Here is a 26137-nt window from a genome sequence, read left to right as displayed (position 1 = left end):
TGTAGAATGCATTACTAGCTACATAAATATCATTTCTCCTGTCCCCTTTTATGGCTACTTATTAAAATTCAATTTATCCTTCATAGATGATATAAAACAATGTCACCTCTTGAAATTTCTCTTAATCCTATTGTATATATTTGTCTCTAGTTTTTTCTTTGTTTGTTTGTTGCTTACAACTGTTTTTGTGTCTCAATAATATAGATTTCCACCCTACAAGTTACATTTAAGAGCCTTTTATTTCTAGAATGCTTTATACACATTCTCTGAAGCACAAACATATAGTTCTTCCTTTTTTTCTATGTTGAAATCAATGTCTTTTTTACTCATCTATTTATTTTATAACTTGGCAGCAGCTTCTCCTACACATCCACCTTTCCCAGTCCCTTTCCATCATCATTCCTCCATCCCTCTCATCCTCCCCAACCTCTTCCTGTTCCATCTTGATTCAGGAAAGACCATTTCTCTTATGAGTATCAATAAGACATGGCATACCAACTTGCAATAAGACTAAGCACTTCTCTATGTATCAATCCTGGGCAAGGCAACCCAGTATGAGGAGTATGGTCCCAATAACCAGGAAAAGAGTCAGAGACAGACCTGCTGAAACTCCCAAAAGAGGACCAAGTTTTACAACTGTAACATATGCAGAGTTCCTAGGTCAGTCTCTTGCAGGCTCCCTGGTGGTTGGTTCAGTCTCTGCCAGCCCCTATGAGCCCAGGTTAGTTGTCTTTCCATGGTGTCCTTCATTCCTCTGGTTACTACACTTTTTTCTCCTCCTCTGTAGAATGCATGAACTCTGCTTAATGTTTGGATGTGTGTCTCTGCATCTGCCTCCATCAGTTGCTGGATGAGGCCTCTCTGATGACAATTGATCCAGGCTGTTCTTCCTTTCTTAAGACCAATAATGATTGGAACTGCTTTATGTACACTAGATCTTATAGCCATGTGTCAACTGAAGATAGACATTGTCATTTTAATTTATATATATATATATATCAAGGTCTTATCTAATACATTAAGGATCTGAGCTCAAATAAGGCCTTTATCACACATGTCTCTGCTTTTCTATGCTATCCATTTCTTTCACATACATGTCTGGTAAAGAAAACATTGAAGTTCAACATCAGACCAAAGACAAATCTAAGAATGGCTGATTTGAAGCTCCCATTCATTTGAATGGCATTTTCTTTGCATTTCAAAAGCTGTGTGTGTTCACCAGTTCATTAGAATATTTAAAATATGTGTAGGTAACAATGGTAAAAAGGCAAGGCAGTGTCTTTCCTATTACTTTATCTGCAAAGATTTTGGGTTATGCCTAGTCTTCATTTGTATTGATGTCAATAATTGGAAGCCAAGTTTCTCATGAATGCATTACAATGTCCACTTTCCAAAAAAAAGAGCTACATGTGATTTCAGAATGATGTCCAGGGAAGGGTGTAACAGAAGTGTAAATGTCTCACTTCGCATTCTTAAGATATCTTAGGTCTCTTCAGCCCCCTTCTCCTGTCTTCTACCTGATTCCTTCCTTTGACATCCAACTGGACAAATGGTGATGCAAAGAGCATGGGATTTGAGGTCAGACAGTCTTAGATTTAATTGCTGTTCAGTGACTGTGAAGTTATTTATTCTATCTGTGCCTCATTTCCCTCATCAATGAGCTGGTTATTCTTACAGACAATTTTACATAATTAATTGAGAAAGCATGTGTAATGTAAAATGTACTTAGCACATCATAGATGCTCATCAAAATTTAACATAATTGAAAATACATGAGTTTTATAGTTTGAATAATAATGCCTTGGGTTTTTTAAAAATTTGTATATAACAAGTAATGTTTCTTTCCCATCAGCTTATTATAAGAATTTTATTGAATCATAATTATATAATACAGCCCAGGGCTAAAGACATAGTAGGTATCCCAGAAGCCTTTGAGGAAGGACCAGATATATCATGTTCCATTTTTTTATTCCTTTGTTTTACATATTGTAAGCTCTTTTCCAATTAAAATGAATACCACTTCTTTACTTCTTTATACTCTCTTGCTTTTATTCACACTGCCCAAGTGAGATGGGCCATGAGATTTCACCTGAGCATATGGACTTGTTTGCAGTAGGAGGTAGATTACTAAAATAAAAAAGTAAACATTAATTACAAAGGAAAATATAAAACTCTGATGGAAACAAAGAAGCAGCCTAAATGCATTGCTAAATACCCCCCTTGGGGTTCTTTTCTAATTGTACTTAAGGATGTGAAGCAACATTGTCAATTTCAGCTAAAAACATCGAAGGCCAAGTATGAGTGGCACCAGAAGTCCTCCAGGTTTCCGTGGGTTTTCACAGAGTCCCTTGGGTGCGTGTAACCTTACAACTGATGATGTACAATTGGGTCCCTTACCTCTCCACTGAGCTTTTCTGCACCACTTCAGTAAGTCTTCATTTCCCAGACTTGTGCCCTTGGCTGTGATTTCTCAAGTAAACTGCTTTTTTATGTCTCCTTTGTTCATCTCCAGTGGAAACATTTAATAGCACATTTGAATGCTACAAAATTGTTATTTCAGATGCTTCAGCCCATAACAAGAGGATCCCACACAACAGTATCTGCTCAGAATAAAACATCCTGTGAAAGAATGAAACTTATGGCAGAAGAGCCTCATGTAGCCTCTCAGTCTTCCCCTCTCTGCTTTCCTCCTCTCCTTCTTTTTCCCAATTGTTCCCTGCCAATTCTCCATTCCCTCCTCCCCTACACTCACACAACATGTGACCGTAAATTATGGCAGTCGATTGAGACAATCAGCACACCTTAAAAATCCCAATAGCCAATTTTTTCAGTATCCCACCCCCATGTTGATGGGCCTACAGTGCCATCTTGATTTAGATAAGTACTTTTCTTATCCATGCTCTCTCAAGTGCACATTCATATGTATCTCATACATCCTCTTCTCTCCCCTCTTCCCCATCTCTACCTCTCCTCCTGACTCTCAAATCCATACATTGCATCCTTGTCCCTCCCCTTATTATTGGGGAGAAATATCAGGTGGCAGGACCCATACCTTACCTTGCTTAAAAAGGAAGAAAAAGATGTATCAGTCTCTCTAAATTAGTTGTTCCAGGGTCAAGGTTGGCTTCTGGAAAGATGTCATGCTTTGTTGATATTTTAGTAATTTTTTTTATGAAATGACAATTGTCAATTCATCTACTTTGTTTAGACAAATAAATTGCAGTTGTGATTAATATCTTCTTTCAAATTATCTAGATAGATCTGTAGTTTATAGCCATAATGATAAATAGAAACAAGACAAATTCCTAGGCCTCATCCATAGAAATTATAATTTCATTAGTTTGGTCATAAAGGACCTTGTCACTCTGTTTAAAAATCTCAGGTGATTCTCAAGTGCCAAGTAATAGAAAGCCACTGACTTAACCTCTCTTTGCACTGCCTACATGTGGGACCCTGGTGGTCAGATGATCCTAGGGGGACATTGAGGACAGAAAGAATCTCAGATTCTTGGAGAAATTGTAAGCTAAAATATAAAATGGAAATGGCATACTCAAAGGAAACCTCCTGGGATGACAGGCAAGTGAGTACAAGAGAAAAGGTAAACAAGGAAATAAATGGGACAGAATAGAAAGTAGTTGATGAGCAAATTAAGCAAGATCACGGATGTTAGCCAAGGCTGGAATCTTAACATTTGCTTAAAGATATCTACATTAGTCAAATAATCTCCAAAATTACTCCTGGCTACATTCTTTTTACTTCCTTTTAAAAAACTGTTCCCTCCTCCCATTCCCTCCCACCCCACCTTTCCTCTGCTCCCCATATACAGTCCACCTGCCTCTACCTCTGTTCAGAAAGGATCAAACTCCCATATGTGCCAACAAAGCATGGCACATCAAGTTGAGGTAGGACTCCTCTCCTTGTATTAAGGCTAGGGAAAGCAACCCAACATTAGGAACAGGTCCCGAAAAGCCAGCCAAAATGTTAGGGACAGGCCCCCCTCCCACTTCCAGGAGCCCCACAGGTAGACCAAGCCACACAATTGTCACACATATGTAGATGATCTAAGCTTGTCCTATGCAGGTTTCCTACCTGATGGTTCTTGGCTACAATTTTATACATACAAAACACACAAAGATATAGCACAACCACAACAAAAAGTAGATGGCCAGCAGCACCTGTTACAATACAATTGGACACAAGTACCAGTGACACTATCTGAGCAACTACTTCATATTTTTCTCCAATTAGAAAAGAAGTAAAATCTGGGCTGGGGAGATGAAGGTACTGCTGCCATGTCTGATGTTCTGAGTTCAATTGCCAGGACATACTCAGTGAAAGAAGAGAACTGACTCTTACAAGTTATCTTCTGATTTCTACATGCATATGCACACACATGAGCACACACAGATGCATGGACACACACATATATACACACACACATACACACATGAGAAAGAGAGAGAGAGAAAGAGAGAGAGTGTGTGTGTGAGAGAGGCTAAATAAAAAAATAAGAGGAAAATCTAAATGTTTTATTTCTCTCTGGGACTAGCTGTTCTAACAACTGGCAATAATAGCAATGTCTGCATCTGTTTCTCTGAAGTTTATCTACTCAACTTGGTGTGCAGTACAGTTTGTACTCAAGTGAGATTGTAGCAAACGAACTCCCAGGCTATAATCACTAGGACCAAGAGCCAGAAAATTTCTGCTGCTGAATGAAGATCTTTACAATGAATAATTACAAATGAGGCAAGCAATCATTTGCGTTATGGTTCATCAGTCCCGTCAGAATGAAACAACGGCATTTTTCACTCCCTTCCCTGTACCATACACACGATTAAAATGCCTTTGTATATTACTGTAAATAATTCAAATGTTTATTAAAAACTCTGTAGGAAGATCAAGGAATCACAGAAAATAAGAGAGACTACCATCCAATTTATTTTTATGTGGCATCCTCTATCTATCATATCACAAAGTACTTCAAGAGGAAGTGCCAAGGGAGATAGGTAGCTTTCTAAGACTACAGGAGGAGAATGGGTTTTCAGGGGTGTGGAGTTAGAGCCACTTTGTTTCTCAGACTTACAAGTGTTTTTTGTTTGTTTTTATTTTTCACCATTTTATTTATTTATAATTTTAGTTATTTTCTTTCTTATGTTAAATGTTGAACTTAATTTACAACAATGTAAAAGGTTAGTACATTGTCTATCCTTTATAATTTGCCTTTACGTCTTCCCCAGGGAGGGTGGTTATGATTCAAATGCTCTTCTATGGTACACTGTGCACTGCTGTTTTAGTTACCTTTCAAGTGCTGTAACAAAAACAAAGCCATGACCAAATCAAATTATAGAAGTGTATTGTGGGATACAGTTTCAGTGGCTAAGTCCATGACCATCAAGGCAGGGAGCAGGACAGCAGACAGACAGACATGATACTACATCAGGAGCTGGGATCTTAAACCTGACCCAAAGCAGGACATGGACGGACACACACACACACACACACACACACACACACACACACACACACACAGAGAGAGAGAGAGAGAGAGAGAGAGAGAGAGAGAGAGAGAGAGAGGGAGAGGGAGAGGGAGAGGGAGAGGGAGAGAGAGAGAATAGAGAATGGGATGGGCTTTTGAAAACCCTAAACTTACCTCCAGTGACATACCCCATCCAACAAGACCTTGCCTCCTAATCCTTCCCAAACAGTTCTGCCAACAGACCAATTATTCAAACGTGAGCTGATGAAGGTCTTTCTTATTCAAACCACCCTAACTTCCATGCTCAGTGTAGGATCAAATTAGGGAATCCAAGCCCAAGTTGGTCTCCTCAGCTGAGCTGTGTTGTTCTTGGATGAATGCTATGATCTGAGCTCAGCCAAACATTTCCATCAGGTTGTAAATAGTAAGGTAATTAAGGTAATTAAGATAAGCTATTCCTTAAGTGTTTGACATGGATTGAGAGGTTTCAGTACACACAGCAGTATCTAATGATTACTTGCTTGGGATAAAATTGTGTGTATTGGACTATTGGCTTTAGAGTTATTAATTCAAAGGCTTCAAGAAATGATATAACCTCTTTCAGCCTTAGGTTCTGTCTGCATCTGTAAAATGAGTGTGATGTCATATATGAATTTTACAGCATTCTATGTGAAGATTTTGCCCTTCAGTAGCTATGCCAACACTCAAAAAATGGTTGCAGTCATCATTGACCTCACTTGACTCTTAATATTAGTGTTACTAAACTGTAATGAAAAATGGATGTGATCTAATAAAGTATTTTCATAGTATGAAAATATTATACATGTGTTGTTGAAAGGGCTAATGAAGCTTCATGACAATTAATGGGCTGTGTATCATCTAGATAACATGAATACAGAATAATTTTTTTATTTTATAGCATGCTTCAAATGTGCTTATCAAAATATTTTGTTTTATTAACTGTACAAGTATAATTTTGTACTTACTTTAGGAAAAATAACAGCATTCTCACATTAAATGTCCCTTGCCTGATCTGTTTGTGTTCCACCAGAATCTGGTCTCTGGGGGTCTGATTCTCCCTTTGTCATCCTATCGTTCTACCTGAAGTACTCCTATGTCCCCATAGACCTTTAGGCTATAGACTATGATCTATAGTCCTTCCTATGCTAGCAACCATGAGCCTTTCAACCTCAAATAAGACAGTGGCTATAGAAGAAGTAAGAGTGATACTTTCAAAGATGAGGATCTGCCACTGCACAGGGTAGACCAGAAGAATGTATTTGCTTGTACTGTTAATGTGCTATAAGCTATACATCTACAGCTGCTTGCACAAAATCAATGACACCTTGATAAAGACTATAATATGTAAAAAGACAGCAGTTTCTTCTTACCCACTAGAGTAGAAAGTCATGTCTTCATCCCTCATACCCATTGCCTCAATTTCCATACTGCTATATCCAGACACAGGAAGAACCTCCTTTATTCTTGATGTGCTCAATAGTTTTCTACCACTGTGACAAGAGGGATAAGATAAGCATAATATAAGAAAGAACTATTTATTGTGATGTAGAGTCTTAGAGGTTTAGCCCTTGGTCAGTTGACCCAGTGACTTTGGGCCTGTGGTTAAACAGAACACCATGAAAAGGAGCATTTGATACAGCAAGACTACCTATCCCATAGGGCCCAGAAGGGAGGGTCAGGGTCCAATAGCACTTTCAATGGTACTCTTCCTCATGACTTAACTGGCTTCTAATAGGCTCTGGATCTTAAAGTTGAAATCACCTCCTAGTAGTACTGTGACCTGATGGCTAGCAGTTAATCATGTGGGTTTTCAGACACATAAGATGCAAACTAATACCTATTTTGTGATTTCTCAGGAAACATTCGGATAATCCAGGAACCTGGAGAGACATGTTTGTCAATTCTCATCCCTAACAGCACACTAAAGGAGTGATGTGTATCTGAGCAGGCAAATGCCTGAGTCAGTAACTATATACTCTAACCTCATTCTTTACCCATAACTCCATTTTTTTACATGTGGCTTTGTGTGTCATTAATCACCACATCTATCTTCTGCTAAGAGATTACCTTGTGTTTCCTTAGTCAAAATCGCTTGCAAGATGGAAGGTATTCCCTTACAAGGATGAAGATTTAGATATGTGAGCTGACTTTTGTGAAATTTGCCCAGACCTAAGTGAAATGGAATGTCAACACTTGCCAAATGAATTCAGATATTCAGGCAACCGAGTGTAGCTATTTTGCTTTTCAGTGTGTATCATATTTTAATATAGAATTAAGCTTAGTATTTAATACAAAGAGGTTCTCCAGGAAAGGATAAAATGTACCTATGTCACAATGTAGGTTTCTCAAGGTAGAGCCAGGCTTATGTGTCTTTATAATAGCCATGCCTTTGAGGTTGTGATGTTCCTGAAGTTCCAGCCCAAAAGGTAGGTTCCAAGGGTTACAGGGGAAAACAAGATGTTTTTACTGTTCATTTTTTGTTTGTTTGTGTGTGTGTGTGTGTGTGTGTGTGTGTGTGTGTGGTTTTTTTTTTTTTTTGGTTGTTGTTTTTGTTTTGTTTTGTTTAGTATTGTCTGTAGTAGTCCAATGAAGTGTCATGGGAAGGGGAAGGCTATATAAGCGCAGGCCTTAAGCATGATTAATGGACATTTTAATATTCTTATTTGGATTGCCTCTATATACAAGGAGTAACCTTGTGTTGTAGCAACCTTCACCACAATGTTAAGCAATGTTAACTACACTTGATATCTTTATTCTCAGCTGTCATGAAACTTCAATCAGACCCCTGTGTGAAATATTCCTTTCCCTTACCATGTGCCTCAATATTCCCTCTGAGACTTAGATTCCTTGATTTTAAGTTGTGATGATGTCTAAGCATCTATTTTCAGTTAATTTTGTTGCTGCTGAACAGGGACATAGACACAGTCTATCCAGGGGTTTAAAGCACTCAGAGATTAGAGGGTCATGATTCCAGAAGTTCTTAAACTCAGTGAACCAAGCCACATAAGAAATCATGCAGCAAATTGCCTGCTTTAGATGAGCCCGAGAGACCTTTTATTATGAGGGACCTGAGACCATGATGTTAGTAAATAATTGAAAACTAAAGCAGAATCTAACAGATATTTAACTTGAGCATAAAAATGTTGGATCGCTGAAGACATACTGCTCAACCAACTCTAAATAAAGGACTTCCGCTACACACTGCCACAATATCTTATTTTGTTTTTCTTAGAAATTTCAGTCTGTTTAGGTTTCTCCAAACTTATAAACAACAATGAACTGGATACATAACCCCCTTTGTTTGCACTATCCTCATGTGACATGCAGAATTATCTTCTAAAATGCATTACTCGGTGGTGCATTTCAACAGCAACAAAGGGTAGAATGAGACAAATAGATGGTACATTTCAGTCTTCCACACATTGATAAGGACCTTGTAATTAAATGGAATATGAGCAGAAAGATGCCACTGCCACATTCTGGGTATACAAAGGCACTGTTTAGCTTTCTTCTTTCCTCTTTCTTTTCTGTTAAGTTGGTAATGGAAAAAGATACAAAGGCTTGACTCTATATAGATAACAGCAAGAGATGCCTCAGCTTAGAGAGCAAGTACTATCAGACAATCATCTCTGTGCAAACTTAGTTTTAGATTTAAATCCCATCTTTCTACTGATACCAACATTCCTTGTTATTTACATGAGAAACTTTTAAGTCATTTTCTTGTCGTAATTTTTATCTCAGTTATGTTGCCAATTACTTTTCATTCTGTCTGTCAAAAATGGATTTTTTCCTTTTGTTTTATTTTTTTCTCTGAATCTGCCAATTTTGTTCTTGAGTATATCAAGGTTTACTTTCTAATGGTCTCTTAAACTCAGATTTCTACCTCTTTAGTTCTTGAACTCAGATGCTCAAATATCATATTAACTAAGCAAAGTGAACAGTTAATCATATAAGTTCTTTACAGTGCAGTTGTGTATGTTTTCTGGATGCCAAAAGAATGAACTTATATGTGTCTTAGCCTGTTATTCTTGGCTTACTATGGTCCAGTAATCCCCATAATTTTTTATAAAAAAATCATGTGTATATTTGTAATGGCTTGAGGAAATTTAAATTTAACTCTTTTTATATATTTTATCTACATATAGTTCTGTAAATCATGAGAATTGAAGCCAAGCCAGGAGCATGGCCTATTTGGTTGGACAAGTTAGCCTAAGCTTAGCTTAGAATAACAAGGCATGGTATTATGATACAGTTCATTTCTTAAGTGGTTCAAAATCTATACTATAGAGACATTAAAACCTAACTCCTGATTAGAGATAGTTCTCCAATCTTTTTTGATGGTTTAGTTTCAGAGGTGGATACCATGCTTTCACACTCATCATTATGAAAGTAAAAATAGGTGGGAATTTACTAGGGAACTTTCATTATTTGACCCAGAATGATGCTAAACACGTTTGCTAAAGCAGTAGTCAAATGGTTCTGAATACTTCAGGGAAATAGAAAGTGAAACATCCTTTTATTCATTCCTTAACAATAGATATAAATTCCAAAGATTATACTCCCCAGTGATTTTTGTCATTTTACAAGTGTAAATGGGAGAGGTCAATTAAACCTTATGTCTTCACAAGATACTATCAAGAGATATAGTAAATAGGACATATGAGTCTTCTGCCTGAATAACAGATAAAAACATATGAGAGTTAAGCTGTAAAAAATAAGTACACAGTGTGTACTCTAAAATAACAATGTAGAGTACAGCAAATACATAATCTAGTAAGAGGTGGTTTATTGAGTATTAGTAGTATCCATAAACCATGTGCTGCACAATAACATAACTGCAATACAGTATTTGTTTACACCAGCATTACCATAAACACACAAGTAAAGTACTATGTTCACTGTTACCATGAATACAGCATTATTAGATGGAGAACTATTTCAGCTCTATTCTAATCCTGTGGAAACACTATAATACAGAGATCCTTCATTGACTGAAATGCTGCTATGCAATTCTTGACTATTAGACTCTCTCACTACTCACAAAAGAAATGACATCCAGAAATGCATATTATCAACTCTACTTCACCATCCTACTCAATAATTTTTGCTCTATAGTTATAAATTACAGTTACTTTTATAATAAAACTGATGTATTATGCAATTGAATGTCATTTCATTAATAACAAAGTTAATAAGATTTGAAAGAAACTCTGCATTTATGATGATTGCTATAGATTATGTCCTCAAAGTCTGGCAAAATTAATTATTTCATTGTCCCTCTATTTTGAAAATAATTTAATAATAATTTAATATATATGATTTTCTCCTCACAAAATTTATTAATGACATAATTTGTACTTATATTTTTATTATTGACTTGGATTATTACAGTATGGTCTAGCTTGAACTACCTCATATGTGGCATCTGTGTAATAACTTTTACAAAGTTGTTTTTAAAACTTTATACAATTATTTAGCAGTAGAGGATTAGCTGAGTACATTTTAGGATCATTAGTATGAGCTTTCTGCATAGGGAAATTCAAAAACTCTACCTTCTTTGATGACATATGATGTTTCATTTCCATAGCCAACCTGAGTAGAAGTCCATAGAGAACTGTTAGAGGAATACTGAAGTTACAAATTTCAAGTTAATTCAACAAGATACCATAAATTTTGAGTCCTTGCCAATTTCATCCAGAGTTTATTTTCTTGAAATACCAGCATATTTCATTAATGCAAGCATAATAAAAATAAGACAGTTGAATAAATAAGACATGTTTTCTTGACAAAGTTTTCCAGTTAAAGGACCAAGTGTGTCAAAGTCTCTGGCATATGACGATCTTGGTGCTCTGTCATTAGGCAAATCTGTTAACTTTTTGCATAACCATAATTTAAGAAGACAGAGAAGAAGAGTGGAACATCCACTAGACATCATGTGTGATTCATAAAGAGGGTTTATGAATGAATCTTGAAATAAATGAGCAAATTAAAAGACAAATAATATCCTACAGTAAAAAAAAAAATGTTACTGTAAAGCAAGAGATAAAATGAAGAAGAGTTTTTAGCCAAGACAGTTTTGTTTATAGCTTGCTAATTTATTCTATTGCTTGCGGATTATATTTATGAAGACTAAATCCTCCTAAATGTACTTTTCAGAATCTAAATTTTGTATAACTTCTGTTTATTAGATTCATCGGAAAAGTATTAAAAAGTAGACAGAGCATCTATTTTTCTCTTCTTGAATCAGAAATCTTAGTACCAGATCCTGCTGTGAAAAAGCTTCTTTAGAATATGACTGCTTCTGTCTCAATAAAGTACATGTTTAATCCATTTGAAATGCACTTTTGTACCTGAATTTTTTTATGGATATCACAATAACTTTTTATAGGCAAGGTAGAAAAAGAGATACAGAAATGTAGTCTTCCACGGTTGCGGTAGTTAAAACACTGAAATCAAAATTTCAGCTGGACTACTCTCTCTGAAGACTCTGGGCGCTAGAAACTCTATAGGGCCCACATATGCAGGAGAAATGGCTCAGCTGTGAAGAGTTCCTCCTGCTCCTTGAGAGCACCTGACTTTAGTTCCCAGTCCCCATGTTCAGCAGCTCAGCCCAGGGAGATCTGGACACTCTCTCTGAACATCTGAACATCTTTGGGCACACACAACTACATGTCATAAATGCATAGGTACTTACATGTATACACATGAATATACACACACACACAGAGGGAGAGAGGAACAGAGAGAGAGAGAGGGAGAGGAAGAGGGACAGGGAGAGGGAGAGAGGGAGAGAGAGAGAGTAACATAGCAGTGCCTCCAGGGGATAACCTGATATATGCCTAACTTTTGGGTCTAGCCATTGATATTGATTGGATTTCTTGGACTGGATATCCACTAATATAAACTTCCTGCCTGCCTCTATCTCTTCTATTCTTCTAAGGAACATCATGTTGGATTAAGTTCTACTCTAAGGACTTCAAATAAAACGGATTCCCTCCCCAAAAGACTTTGACATAACCACACATTCACAGGTCCCAAAGATTATAGGTCCTCAACCTAACATTTCTGTATCTAAGTTGAGCCTTGGATGCCATTCAAAGAATGACTTCAAAGCAAAAGATAACAAAGGATAACCATCAAATGCAGTGGCTTAAGAATTATCATCATCTTCTACTTGAATGCTCTTACCTATCTGATGTATTCTGTGCCTTAACAAGTATTTTAGCAAAAGACACCTGCACACTGCTAATGCATTTATTCAGGGTCAAAATCCAACTTGACCTCTGGTCACAATGCTAGGCCTGTTCCTCTATAGGTAAAGTAAATATTAACAGTGATCTCAGATTAGTAGATTTTGCCCTCTATGATCACTGAGTATCAAGGCCATTATCCAGATCCTCCTCCCTCTTTTCTACAGGAATATATCTTATGGTAGTGTCATTCTCTTTTTATGTGTTAAATTTTAAAATTAAATTTATTCTTTGAATTAGCAAAAGAAACTAGCTTAGAAAAAAAAATCCAGCTATGAGAAAGTTGAAAATGCAAGGAAGAAACAGAGAGAGAGAGAGAGAGAGAGAGAGAGAGAGAGAGAGAGAGAGAACATAAAAGAGGAAGCCAATATTGGTTTGAAGAGAAAATTGAACACAAAGAACTACAAGACCACTGCCAACTAACAATTTGCGCTTCTGTGGAAAGGCTACCATAAATGCCCTTCCCAGAGAGTGAGATCAACAACTAACTTATCCATGGAGCCCTCAACTAATGCCTGTTGGAAACAGGAGCAAACACCCATACATAAACACTGAGTCGAAGTAGAACCCAGATGCAGATGGAGAGGGCAAGACCAGGCTGCAGAAACACATAGAGACAGCTTACCTGAACAAGGAGGAGCTAACGGGCCACCAGACTGATAGCTGGGAAGCCAGCAGGGGACTGACTCAGGCCCCCCTGAATATGGGTCTCAGCCAGAAGGACTGAGCAGTCTAAGGGACCTCAGACAGTGGAGCCAGGATGTATCCCTGGTGCACAAAATGACTGCGAACACATCCCCCATGGAGGGATAACTGCCTTAACCTAAAGACAGGAGAGAAGTCCTAGTCCCTACTTCACATGACCTGTCATATCTACATGACCCCAAATGGATGGCATTCCCCTACATATGGAATTGGGGTGGGGGGATGGGAGGGGAGGGTGGTTAGAGTGCATGTGAGAGGGCAGAGAGGGTAAAAGGGAGGGAGGTCGGGAGGGGGAACTGGGATCGACATGTAAAATAATAAATTAAATTTAAAAAAATGCTTTGACTCCAAAATTTAAGTTGAAGGACAAGTTACTGGGGAAAAGAATTTCTATTTTTGTTTCCACAGAAAATGAAAAGATGTGGATTCCTTCCAGACTAATGTGGTTTGATCAAGCCAGACCACCTGAAACAGAGTACCAGGTGATCCTACATTCAAAACAGCTGAACAAAGCAGCCTTGCAGACTACAGCTAGGATTTCTGAATCTTCTTCGAATCCCCCATGACAGCGCCCCTTACCAACAGGAAGTAGTTTGGAAAGAACAACGCCCAAATTCCCAAATATTGTCTATAAATGTTTGTTTTCATTTAAATGGACTTGGTTATATTAAATAAATAAACAAATAAATAAGAAACTGAAAATTCAAACTCAGCTCCGTAAACTCTTGAAAATGTTTCATTTGATGATATTTACCTGTTAATTAGTATCAGAGGAGAAAATTCATATAATATAGCTCATAAAGGCATACCAGATGAATATTAATGAATTCAGTGAAGGGATTCTGTTTCCAGGCAACGGTATATTCCCTGAGAGTATTAACATTAGTTGTAAAATAACCAGCTCAGGATGGAGTGCTTCTGATGGTTGAATAACTGATATTAGTCCTCAAGCCAGGTTCCCAGTCATCCTTAGTTGTGGTTAAAATGATTGTTTCAAAGGCCACTATTCCTTTAGTCATTGACAATGACATCTATCATATCTGTTGTCAATGTGAGCCCTATACTCATAAGTCAGTAGTTCTTTCCTTTTAAAAAAAAATCTGTTTTAGCAGTAGCAGCAAAAGGTAGAGTGAGTTTAGTATCTCAGAGTATCAGGGAACATGAAACTGAAGGTCTATATTTGAATAATCATCCAGTTGCAAATAGACTGATATCTAGGAACTGTTTTAACATATCAATTGAGAGGTGTTGGGGAGGAGTGGAAAGAAAGGAGAAAGAGGGAAGAAGAGAGATAGAAGGTGATTAGACTAGCTGAAATCCAGAACACCTCTCTTGATGTCTGGGGAACAACATAGAAGAGTAGCTGGGTTCAAATATATTATTGTCATTCACTTAAAAGTTGGAGAGAATAAGAAAGGTGGGAGTGATTTTTTTTTTAAGAGAGAAGTTACCTATCTTTAAGATAAATTTTGTCATTCAAGCTATCTTTTGATAATTTCCTGTTCATTATGATTCAAAAGGAAAGGAATGCTACTCAGACTTAAAGAGGACTGTTAATACAGATAACTCATGAATTATCCAGCATTTTGCAAAGATGTGTTGTGGCCCAAAGCAAGACTGGAGAAATAACAGATCAGTTTCCCAGGGAAAGAATCCTTTTGATCTCTTTGTGATGCACTGATTATCTGGCTCTATCCCTTCTCTAGCCCAGTGCCCACCTCTTATGCACTTTAGCTGACAGGTACACTTAATCTCTGTCCTGATACACTTAGTAGGGACAAAACACATAAAGAACAGCTCCTGGTTTTGCCATTATTATCTTCTCTTCACACCTACCCAGCAATGCCAGCCAAAGGCTTTGTCCATAGCTAGTTGACATTGCTGCCATGCCTTCTACCACCCATACTCACAGCCTCATTAACAACAATCAGCTCTGTCCATGCTGTGTGAATGGGGAAGAGGGGAGTTTTAACCACATTCAGGGAGTGGTTCACTACTCTGCTTTTTCCATCTGTCAGTTCCTAGTCAATGACCTGGTTATCTTCATCCTGTGTCATTCATCTTCAGAAAATGCTTGCATTTGTAAGATATAGATCCTCACTTGTAAAATGGAAGCAAGTTGTTACTAGATTATAATTTATTTCCGTTTCCTATTGTACATTAATACTTTGTCATTAAAACTACATCATTAATACCAAGACAGTCCATTGGTATATTTATGGTCCAAATGAGGAAGAAAAAAATCTCTTTTCCTGAATGTAACTGAATCAATTACATAATCTTCGGGAAGGAAAACTAACAATCTGGCACAAGGAAAGGTGAGTATCCTAGTTAGGTCTACTATTGCTATGACAAACCACTATGACCAAAGCAACTTGGGGAGGAAAGGGTTTATTTAACTTAAGCTTCCACATGACAGCTCTTCACTGAAAGAAGTCAGTACAGGAACTCTCAAGCAGGTCAGGAGTCTGGAGGCCAGAGCTGATGCACAGGCCAGGAAGAAATGCTGTTTACTGCCTTGCTCCTTATGGCTTTCTCAGTTTGTTTTCTTATAGAACCCAGGACCATCAGCCCAGGAATGACATTCATCCTGGTTCCCTCATCAACCACTAATTAAGAAAATGTTTTACAGCTGGATATTTTCTGTTTGTTCTGTTTTGTTTTGTTTCTAGATAGGCTTTCTCTTTGGAGCACTGGATTTCCTGGAACTTGTGTAGACCAAGCTGGGCTTGAACCCACATATCTGCCTGCCTCTGCCCCTAGACTGCTTGGGGTAAAAGCACAAGCCACCACCCCAAGTCTTATAGCTGGATCTTATGGAGGCATGTTCTCAATTGAGGTTCCCTCTTTCAGATAACTCTAGCTCACGTCAAGCTGACATAAAACTACCCAGCACAATGAGATATCACTGTGGTCAGGAGCACAGGCTTTTAAGTTATGCAGGCTAATTCTCCAGTAGCAGGCAGTAGCAGGCGTACCTCTTAGAAGAAGTGTAACACCAAATAAGTTTGGTTGTTCTGTTTCTTTTCCTTTATCCATAAGATACATATAATACTAAACATTAAACATAGTTGTTGTGAGAATTAAATTAGGTAGTTTATTTTAAAACATCTTATTCTGGGCCTAGCAATTTAATCTCTCAATAAATGGCAGCTACTATTGTTATGATCATCATAATTAGCATTATCATTATGATGGAAATATGCAAAGACTAAACAGCCTCAAATTGAGATGTTAGTGCTATTTCTTGGAGGGACAGAAAACATAAAAGAAGTGAAAATTGGCTGATGAAAATTGGTCAGTGATATTACAAAGAACTGACAGAATTTGGAAGGGAAAATGAAATCTGGAATTTTAACTGCATCCTGATATTTTAGCAATGTATTTCTTTGAGGCTGCAGTAGACACAGGTAAGTCATTGAAAATGTCTGTTGTCTTTCTTTCTTTCTTTCTTTCTTTCTTTCTTTCTTTCTTCCTTCCTTCCTTCTTTCTTTCACTCTCTCTCATTTTTTTTCTATATTCTGTTGGAGGTCAAGCCTAGTGCCTCCATATGCTAGGCAAGTGGTCCGGTCCAGCACCAGGATATATTCCTAGCCCTCTAAAATGCCCAATTATTACATCTACCAATATAAAGTGGGAGTGCTAATGCATGGCCTTTGGGGCATGCAAAAGGGGTGAGACGTATGAGAATGTTTGATTGGAAGAATCATTTGTCACAAGATGACGATGTTTGAATTGCATTATGATGTTTCTCCATGTCAGCTCACTTCAAGAGTGCTGTGAGTATATTTCCTTTTGAGACTCCCCCTGCAACACCGAGTACTTGAGTTGTCCCAGGACTTCTCCCTCCTCCCATATCAGCTGAAGTTAAATGTATTCCTTCAAGAAGGTCACAAACCAATCAAGTTAAGGCTTTAATGGTAGATTGAAAACATTTTCCCAAACAGATATGCATTTCTGCATTCAGACAATCAAAACAAACATTACTATACTCAGTCATTCTTAAATTTTTATACCTATGAGACTATCACAAGATAATTAAAAAATAATAAGTATCCCCAGATCCTCATTGTAGTTAATTAGGTTCCAGGAATCATTATATTAAACAAAAATGTGTGTACAAATGTCATTTTCTAGTCCAGGCCAGTGACTCCTGGAGAAGCAGAGGCACATGTCTAACATCACAAGCTGTCTCATTTCCCAGTGGATGACCTTACTCAACCTTCAGCTGCATCTGGGCATAAAGCTGTGCTTTCCTTCCAACTTCCTCTCCAAGAAGCCACAAAGGAGATCATCTTGACAGTTGTTTTCAATGAGGCCATTCAGAAGCAGAATTTGTGTTTGTTATTTGTCCTACTTGTGTGAACCAGTAAGGATAGATAGCAGGTGGAGATCACTCATTTGCATGTTTTCTGTTCCTCTAGACTGAATTCCTACATTAAGGAAATTTTCCAGGATGTGGAAATAGATGCTATTCTAGCTTAAAATTCTTTTCTATCAACTTTGCTTGTCTTGTCTCGATGGGGAAACAACATTGATCTCTCTATCTCTTTGCCTTTCTCAGACCTACCTCCTTCCCCTTCCTCCAATGGGTGTGGCATTGTGACTTTGAAGGTCAAAATTAAGAGTAATTGGGAATGATGGGTCTATGGAACAAAACACAGGAGCACTTCTGTTCAGATTTTTTTTTTTTTTTTTTTTAACTATTCACTAAGGCCACTGGGAAGAATAAGCAAGCTCAGGATTTCTTTTGAAAGGATTAACATTTCTTCTAGCACCAAGCAACTTATAAAAATTATAACACAGGAGATCACAGACATCAAATCAAATATGTATCATGTCTAAAGAAAATGAGAAGAAAAGAGCTTTTTTTTTCTGGGTGACACTGAGAGTCACCCTTAGATGTATTAGTGAGTGACTGCTCCCATATGGAGGTATCTGTCCATGTGTTTGTGGGCTATAGCCCAATAAATTGTTCTATTTCATTTCCCAGGGAGTCCCAAATCTGTGCCTAGTATTCTATTATGACTACTGACAAGATACTGTTATTATCTCCCCGGATGTAAATAGATAATTTCAGAACCTTGGGGATAGAATTTGTGACTACAATTTAATAGCATTAATGAGGCAAGATAATAGTCTCCCATGACTGAGAGGGAAGGTGAACTCAAGTTCACTTCCATAATGCCCTTTCTTGTATATTCACTGTAAAGGAGAGAAAATTGATTTCAAATCTGGCTGCCAGGAAAACATGGACAATCAAGGATAGGTGCCTGGCCTGTGTTTCTTGGCTCAAATCTCCTTTCTGAAGGAGAAGAATGGGAATCATGTCAGGTTCTTGGCTGAAGCACAATAGTTGGACCAAAAGCACAGTCCACATTTGTCCTGAGAAAGAAATTCCCCCATTAATTTGCAATTGATAATAGGTGCCAAGACATTCTCTTACAACAGTTTATATGTATCTTTCATCTGCACTTGTTTACAATATAATGAGCATGGATGGATGTACCTCAGGAGCTTCAGAAGTCTGGCTGGGACCTGAACCCAGATGGCTAGATGCTTATCAGATCTTTTGTGAACCATCCAAGTGCTGAGCATGTCAGAAGCTGGGGAAAATCGCTTTCCTCATGAGATTTCAGACATTCCCAATCAGACCATGACTAATGCAAGAACAGACTTTTCTCAAAATTTTGGACATCATCCATCCAAACTTTATAACACCTGCCTGTGAAGACGCCTTCCATGACCTGTGTGCAATTTATCTGCTTGGGCCTTTCAAGGGGCTTAGTATAGTATCTATATGTTAAGACAAAGATGTTAACTGTATAATGAAAGACAGAAGCATCCATCTGTAGTGTGGTTTATGAATGAAATGATGTCTTGTTTCTGTTGTGGGGAGATCCAGATTCTAAAATTTGGACTTTGGTTATAAGTCTAATGGAGGCATATGTTATATTTTTACTTCCTTCAAAAAGGGAAGAAAATAGTTTTAATGATTTGAAACTGGAAGTTTGAGTTTATTTTCTGTATATCTAGAATTCAATTAACTTTGGATGAATTAAATGGCAAGGTTTCCCAGAAATAGGTTTTTGACAGAAATATAATGCTTGCCCTGGTATAATTTGGCAATGTATAACTAAATGAGTGTGAGGAAGTCTCCACTTTCTCATCTGCAGAATTAGCTGTTGACTACTTAGCAACTAACATACAACCCAACCGGCAATGCAAATTCAGGAAGGCATGAATAAATGGAAACACCCCTCGTGGTAACTTCTGACTTTAATTGCTACCTAATTGAATCTGTTTTGATTGTGAATACAATTCAATGTTCTCAGAAAAGTGAATTTTCAAATACATTTATGTCTCCTGCCCTCCCTTTTATGGAAGGTCCCATTCTGTATCTCATGCTGGCCTAGGGATATATCTATGTAATTGAAGTTGGTGTATACCTCTTCTCAGGGGTGCATTCTCAGCCTGCAAAGAGCTGATATTACAAGAAGATGCCATCATAGCCAGCTGTCTTAACGGTTTAGGAAAAAAAGCTCCATAGACAACTTCTAGACAATTAGCAAAGTGAAAACAATTCGTAAAAACTTCAACTTGATTTTATTTCATAGACTTGATAATAAAATAAGACTTTGAGATCAATATTTATAGAGTTACTTTTTAATTTTTAAATATGCTAGTTAATTTAGAGCTGCTGTAGGCATAGAAAGCAACTGTGAGGATCGAAGGCTATTTCTACATAGTCACACCCATGTCTTTACTACTAACATCTTTCATGAGAATTGATCATTTTCTTGATTGGGATTTCTTCAACTATTCTGATCATCCTTTTTTCTCCAAGGTCCCGGAATAGTAGTGATGTTTGGTTAAACTTTAAAGAGGCTTCATCACATTTGCTGAGGCTGGATTTGATGTCTGCAACAAGGCTGCGGTGTGAACCCAGTTCCACGTCTGCATCTCAGGTAGCTGGCTGCACTGCATCTCATAAATGATGTCTGCAACTGAGCAAATGGAAGAATTCCTCCTGCTCTCACTTTTCTCCATGCTGCCTAAGGGATACACATAGTAGACATAATTATCCACCATGGTTACAAATTTACAAAGCTTTTAGGAGGCTAAAACATGAAAACATACAATTTCAGCATAATCCATACTCTTTCATTTATCCACCTATCAGATACTGAGTGTGCACTATGTACTGAGATCTGGGATAGATCATGGAAATGGAAAGAAAAGGTTTGGAGCAAGAACTTATAATCGAATGTGGACATGGAAACTAAATTTAGTGTTTTTATAGATGAATATTTCACATGGAAATTGGTAATTATATATTTGATTACTTAAAAGGCTGCATGTATGTGTGTGGTTGTGTTTCTCCTAATTATAGCCGAAGAATCAGGTAACATTTTGGTAGGTCAAAAGCAAATTTGGCATTATAAAACATACTGAGGATGAAGAACAAATTTAAAAACACTCTAATCTGAAAACCAAAACTCTTAAGACCTCTAAAATCTAAACATTGTTGGAACATTAATATAATGGTCTAAGTGAAAATGTTCACAGGTGACTTCTGATAAACAGTCAGAATCTGATCCCAAGTGCAGCATAAATGCTATGTGAGGTTATCTTCAATCTGAATTTATTTCATGTTTAGGTTTGTGTTCTGTCCTCAAACAATCCTCTGCACAACTATGTGTAAAATAATAGTAATACAAGAATAAGTATTTTACCTATAAAATCTGTAGAAATGCAATGTCTCAAGCATTTCAGATAGCCAACAGGTATGTTTGATTTCTAGGGAACATGAGGGTGATGATATGTTATTTGGCAATAAGTCAGTGATCCTTGGTCCTTACTTGATCCCTAAGGCTATTAAACCAAACACTACATCCCATTGTCATTTATGTGTGCGCGGCACACAGACACACACACACAAGAATTATCAGATCTTGGTGGGGAGCTATTCCTGATTCAATTATTGATAGGATTTACAGTACCCTAGTGCTGTACTTAAATCTGTTATAGGCTTTTGTGAGCTTCAAGCTATCCATTCTTGAAGCTGACTTGTGAACACAGCTTGTAGGATCAATTTGACAACTTCAAAGTCACACCATGGTGTTCTCTCTGGGAATGCAAGTGTAAGAATAGGGGAAAGAAATTCATACAGTCTGAAACTGACTTTGTTCCCGCCTCCAGGCTAGATGCTTTTCAAGTGTATCTTGCTCATCTTCACTCAAGTTTGCTAAAGCCGTTGCAAACTTGAAATATTCCTGGAGGGAAATTATACATGTTACGGACCTCCTTTTTTAGTAATTCTGACAAGATTTAGGAGCATGCATGTTTTCCCTGTTTGACTTTCACAAAAGCTGCCAAAGTAGGGAATGTCCATATCTCAAGTCCTTGGTTTTGTAGACAGGTGAGGAAAGAAGCTATGAAAGTTGTCAGAAGGTAAAATTCAGCTTCCAGATCTTCACAAAGGGAAGTTAACCTAGTTTAAATGGGTAAGTTTGGTCTACTTGCATTTACCTCAAGTACAGAGAAATACCCTTTAAGTCTCACTAAAGAGTAAAGAAGCAACATAAGCAGGAAATACAGGCTAGAAAGGGAGAGGAAAAAGATTCACCCAGCCACCATGCTTTAGATGGAGGGGAACAGGTCAAGAAGTCAGACAAATTCTGGGAGTTGGGAAAGAACTAAGCCAGGGGTACTGATTAAGTAAAGAGAATCAGATTCTCAAGAACTTGACTGAGTTCAGGGGTAGATTTGTCATCATAGTCTCCATTGAGGAAAATAGACTTGCTGAGACTTGTCTGGCAAAACCCCTCCATTACTTCTATCCCAATTCTAGAGTCATGATAATAGGTGAGTACTGCTTTGTAAATTTTATTTTATTTTTTTTTTTTACATGTGTCTGGGAGCCCATGGTCATGTCCCTGCAGAGAACAGAAGCAGGCATCAGATCTCCTGGAGCAGGGATTACAGGCAGTTGCAAGCTGCCCACCTTGTGTGTTTGATGGGAGATGTCATTCTGTAAATATGTTTCTCATATTGGCTAATGAATAAAAACACTGTTGGCCAATAGTAAACAAGATGGTGGGACTAGGAGACAAGGGGGATTCAGCGAGAAGTAGGAGGAAATTCAATATTTAGAGACTTGAGGGAGAAGAAGGTCCAGACCCTCTCTCCAGTAAGATAAGACCACATGGAAATACTTATATTGATAGAAATTGGTTAATATTTAAGACAGAGCTATCTAATAAGGAACACTAGTAACTGACCGACCACTTTATATCTAATACAGTGTCTCTGTGTGTTATTTGGGGCTTATATGGCAGTGGGAACAGGCTGGTGGGAAAACCACTTATAACATGTGCTAGGCTCAGAACTCAGGTCCTTTGGATTGAGAAGGACTGCTCTTCACTGCTGAGTGACCTCTCTAGCCCCATGAATATTGTTTTATGTATTAAATTATCAAGCTGAACTCAACTAACAATCTAAGCAATAGTGGAGAGGCTACCTTCAATGCTCTTCCACGAAAATGAGGTTGACGATTACCTTGTATTCCCTCCTAGAGCCTTAATCTAGTAGCTGATGGAAGCAGAAGCAGACACCCACAGCTAGACACTAGCAGAACTCTTGAAGTCCAGTTACAGAGAGGGAGGACCAGGCTGGAGAAACCGGCAAAACCAGCTGACCTCAACAAGGGGGAGCTCAAGCACCCGGGTCTGATATCTGGGAAACCAGCATAGGACTGAAACAGACCCCCTGAATGTGGATGTTAGTTAGGAGGACTAGGCAGTCTATAGGGCCTCTGGTAGTGGATCAGTATTTATGCCTAGTATAAGAATGGACTTTGGGAGCTCTTCCTACATAGAAGGATACCTTCTTAGCCTAGACACATGGGGGAAGGCCTAGGCCCTGCCCCAAATGATTTGTCAGACTTTGAAGACTTTCTATGGAAGGCCTCACCCTCTCTGGGGAGCAGAAAAGGGGTGGGATGGAGATTAGTGTGGTGATATGGGAGGATTAGAGGGTGGGAGAACTGGGATTGACATGTAAAACAGCCTTGTTTCAAATTTAAATAAAAAAGGGAAAAATATAAATTTTTTTTAGTCATTATTAGAGCAGTCATAGAAAAATAACTATGTCACTGATCTATGCAGGGCATGTGATAGTAGAGCACCAATTATGCAGGTCTGCTGGGGGAAACAGCAGTGAGCACATAACTTGAAGGATCTAGCTAAGTTTAGATTAAAGAGGAAGTGGTTAGAATACAGGGGTGACTTTCTGAAGAGCAACATGTTGGAGAATCCCCTTCACCCATCACTATAGGGAAATAAAGTTCACAGAAGACCCTTGAAGATACTTCAGAATTATATGTATTATCCGACTGGTTATTGGACTGCTTCCCCTACACAGGTATTTTTCCCTGTAACATACAATGGAGAAGTGTGTCTACATTTTCTTTTTCTTGATTTTAAGGACAGTCACTGTACAGGAATCCAGATGCCTATAGGAAGTAAAGATAACAGTTGATGTCTCTGTCGAATTCCTCTTTATATGAAAGGTGAGGTTCAGTCACTACTGTCAGATTTGTGGTAACAAAAGAGATAAACAGCACATGAACATCTTTGTCCCTACTGTGATGTATCTGAATATGCTGTCTTTCAGTTATCTGGCCAAAACGTACCTAAGCCTGATAAGACCAAAATAACATCTAGCCTCACACTTCCCCGCTTCACATACTGTAGTGCACTACAGAGGAACTCATTGTTTCTGCGTGTTTATTTAACTCAACACAGCCAGGCAAAATAATTGACTAGAAGTCATCATTAGTCGCTTAAGCAGTTACTGGTACAGAGGTTATCAGTCATTGTTTTGCAGTAAAGCTTATTCAGCTCTTAGTTTTACTTCCTTAGGGTATAATTTTGACTACGAGATTGCCCAGTTCTCACTGGGAAACAATCCAGACCATTTTAGGTCTGTTTAAATTTCCAGAGATTAAGGTGAGTTTTGGCTATGTGATATTTTTTTCTTCTTTTATTTTTTCCCTCTCCCTCTCTCCCTTCCTCCCTCCTTCCCTTCCTTTTTCCCTCTCTCCCCCCTCACATGCACCCCAAACCCCCTCCCCTCCCATCCCCCCCAAACTCCACATGTAGGGCAATGCCATCCAGGAGGGGTCATGTAAATCTGTCAAGTCATTTGAAGTGGGGACTAGGACTTCTCTCCTGGCTCTAGGTTAAGGGAGTATCCCTCCATGGGGGATGTACCCACAAGGTCCTTTTGTGCACCAGGGATACATCCTGGCTATATGATATTTTTAAGTGAATGGATTAGCCTGGTGATAGAGTAAAAATGGAGAAAAGTGTAACCTCCTGTGTTGAAATTTATTAAAATACAAACAAGGAACAAAAAGCAAGCCACCAAACAACCACAGTTTTAAGTGATGATTGAGTGGTTGTATGTGATTTTTTTCTCAGGGTTTAAATGTTAGTTGCTTCACTCTGTGATTTGTGGTTACCCATCTTTCTTAAAATATATACTTTATTTATTCTTTGAGAATTTCATACCCACCTTTATAAATGACTGAGACCATTTGAATACCTTCAGCACTCAGCTCAGCTTTCCACTATCTATCATCTTTCCAGATGTGATACATCTAACTTGCAATGCTAGTCCTGTCATCAGAAATCTACCAGCACTCTCAGAAGCTGGGCACGTCTGTTTCTATAGCATGCTTGTCAGCTCTGCATTAATTGTTCACTATGAATAGAGACCATATGGACCTTAAATGCTAAGATTTAAAATATTTTTGCTTTCATTTTGCAAGCTTTGACTTAAAATGCACAAGGTTCTAAACATTGCTTTATTTCTTAAGGGGAAACAGAGCAAATAAGTCTTCCACAAAATTCTGTGAGAAAGAAAAAACTCAAATTTCCTTCCTAACAAAATGTTTTAAGTCCTCATTTATAGGCAAAATTAGTGAAGAGCTGGTTGTAATGGACACCAAAGGAAAAAGAAAGATTTTGGGTTATTTTACAAAGTGAGGAAGGAAAAAACTATCCATCTTCTGAGAGACTGTATAGCAAAGCAGTGGACCAATTAGTTGTAGCAAAAAGTGGACAGGCACCAAGAAGCACTCACTGTTTTCTCTTTCAGAGACACAATATGTGTTTTCTCTCATTAGCATAACTCTGGGCTGAGTTTGGCTCTGAGAGATGGGTTCTGTCTCCCATTTTCTCCATTGCACACATTTCAGTGAGGGAGATACCCAGTCAGAAGTCTCCTCAGCTTTGGATCAGGTTAAAGAGGTAATGGATACAAATGGGTCTGGAATGTATTTACTACCAACCAACTACACAAAACCTTTCATGTGTAAACGTCAAATGCCCAGCACATGGACACAAGTTCCTCATTTTGAACAAATCACCTTAAAACACCACCCTCTCTTGGTACTTAAAGGCACATAAAATTAAAAGATGGGGAAGAAAATCCATTACAAGCTTTTCTTTGTAGCTATATAAACTTCAGCACAACTAAGGGAAGTGGAAAAATATCTGTGCTGGGAGTTCCAAAAGAAAGCAACTGCCTTTGTGCTTAGATCCTAAAAGACTCATGAAGCACCACTGACCAACACATACTATGGTAGAATATATGGAAAGCCCATCCAGAGTTCTGT

The sequence above is a fragment of the Phodopus roborovskii genome, unplaced genomic scaffold (assembly GCF_943737965.1).
Source record: "Phodopus roborovskii unplaced genomic scaffold, PHOROB, whole genome shotgun sequence".
Classification (NCBI taxonomy): Eukaryota; Metazoa; Chordata; class Mammalia; order Rodentia; family Cricetidae; genus Phodopus; species Phodopus roborovskii.
The sequence above is the reverse complement of the archived record's forward strand: the minus strand, read 5'-3'. Positions refer to the sequence as shown.